Raw genomic sequence first — 2684 nt, forward strand, 5'->3', positions numbered from 1 at the left:
GTTGACATTGAAAATAAAGAACTTGTAAATCAACGGAATCGTATCCAATGACTGACTGCTTTGCTCGCCGACATCTCATTTAAAATGAGGATAGCTCACTCGCTCACGTTGTTAACAAACCCCGAGACATTAAATAAATCTACTCAGACATGCAAATGGTTTTCATTGGAAATGTAACAGATGTAACAGAACTCAATCGATTAAGAGAGATTCATAGTTTCCAGATCGTGAAGTAGTCTGTAATGTCTTGTTCAAATAACCTAGTTTCACTCTATAGATATATAACGGTTAGTGTGTTGGTTTGAAGCGCTGAAGGTCACCAGGAATCTAATGAATGGAATGGTATTGATGCAGTGGTGATTGGTAGAAACGACAAGAAATAAATAACAGCTGTAATGGCTTTATTTATTGTTACGATATATACAACTACTTCGAGTTGTTAAATTATGAAGACTAAAAGAAGTTCTGTTGTCATTCGTGTAGATTGATGGATTGCTGTGGCCATTTGTTGTTTACTACTGTGTGACTGAAGGAAAAAGAAGAGAAAGAGAGAGTAAAAGAATCTACCTCTGTTGGTTGTTGAGTAAAGAGGGTAAGAGAAACATGTAAGCTTTTTGACAGTCATGAATAGAGAGAGTGGGAGGAGGGGGTAACAGTGTTGTATTTCTGCCAAAATGCCTCTTTCTTCCCGTGTCCGAAGAAGAGCTATACTCGAAACGTAAAACTTCTACACTTTTCCTTCTCTGACCGTCTCAGTAATAGTTGTGTAAAGCCGGAATAATGTGTGCGTGCGATACATGAATAATCACGGATCCACTTTTAGAATCCAAGATAAAAGCGCAATGTTACAACGTTAGCTAGTTATATAAGGCGATTAAAAGAGGAAGCACTGCTGTACAGAGTCAACTGGAAATTGCTGGGGTGAGCGGAACGGTATCTAAATAGATGTAAGCGTTGCAATGTTTGCGTGACGGAAAGGAGAATAATTTATTAAAAATAAACTCACACGAACTGAGTTTTTTTCCGCGAACTCTAAAGGTGAAATATTCGGATGCTGCCCCCATGAACGGAAATTCATTTTGGCAATATAGTCCCCCTAATTTTTGGACATGTACACGCGTGTGGGAACGCACAACTGATACGCTTCAACCATGGGTAACCTTAATCCAAGGGAAGTAATTATTCTTTTCCTCCAGGAAAACAAGATTTCACTGTTTCGTTCCGGTTCTTTTCAGCAACTTCGAGTCAACTAGGATCTATATATCTCTAGTATAATGGAAGCTATGCACTTCCGCTCAGAACCTCCATTACGTATTCTTTTATTGTTTATTGCAGCAAATTTGACTCACGTCTGTTTCCAATAATCATTATAAGTTCGTTCACTGATCGGTTAATTCAATCATTAAAATCTTGAGTTAAATTGAACGACCTTAAAGAACTAATGATACTCAGAGTTTCACGTTACCGATCATCAGACAGTCGTCAATTTTTAGAACAATGTAATGGTTTATAAGTATACATGATTACAAACGAATTGAGCAAAACATTTACAACTTAATGGGCAGCACACTCGCCCTAAACACCGATTGGCACATACACACTACCATCTTCAACCTCTCACCCAGCAAGTCAACGAAGAAACGTCTTCACAATCACTAGATTTGCCTAAAAATAACAGTAGAATCTCCCTGAGGTCGTCCACAATCTCACAAAAGAGCGTGTCTTTGTGTGTGAGAGATAGAGATAGATAGATAGAGAGAGAGAGAGAGAGAGAGAGAGAGAGAGAGAGAGAGAGAGAGAGAGAGAGAGAGAGAGAGAGTGATGCAGTAGGCAGCACTCTCCTAAACGGATTCTAACCACTCGTATCTTACGCATCAGTTCAGCTTTGAGGCATGTGTAGTTCACATGGAAAGGTCGACTGGGTTTTGTTTCGAATTAACACGAGCAACATATCTAATTACTAAACGAGAGCTTTTATCCCACAGTGGAATCCCTCACTTTCTCTCGCTCTCTCTCCCCTTCTTTCTGTCCCTTACGAAGACATATCAAGCACACACACACGCACACACATACAAGTTCACGCACACACACAAAACTTATCTCCAAGTTACCTGGTAACATAGCAAAGGGACAGGAAGATAATCGCCTCTTCTTTCTTTCTCACTATCTTTATTTCCCTCCTCCCTCCCTCTCTCTCTCCCCCTCTCTCCCTCCCTCTTCCCCCTCTCTCTCTCGCACACACACACACCAAACGTACACACCGAGTTATCCCGATGTTAAATGTCTCAAATGAGACTCGAAACAATTTCATTTTTCCCCTTAAGTAAATCTTAGAGAAAATTAACGCTGATTCCACACAAGGGCCTCCCTCTTTGCGGATGTACGCGTGGGCGCGCGAACATGTATATGTGCATTTGCACGTGCATGCGTATGCGTATATGTATATGTGTGTGTGTGTGTGTGTGAAGTGCACGTTGTGCATCAGTGTGCGTGCATGCGGATATATGTGCGGGAACAATCTGCGCGCGCGCGTATGTGTGTGCGTACGCGCCCACGCATTTGTGAGAGCGTGCGTCTTGAGAGAAATACCGTTTCCCTCTCGAGGCCACAACAGTTGGTGGTCGGTTGCCACGTGAGGTCGTTCAGTTCAGTGTTGTAAATACACGGTTAAGAAACGGTTAATA

This window comes from Octopus bimaculoides, chromosome 7, assembly GCF_001194135.2.
Source record: "Octopus bimaculoides isolate UCB-OBI-ISO-001 chromosome 7, ASM119413v2, whole genome shotgun sequence".
NCBI classification, from domain to species: Eukaryota; Metazoa; Mollusca; class Cephalopoda; order Octopoda; family Octopodidae; genus Octopus; species Octopus bimaculoides.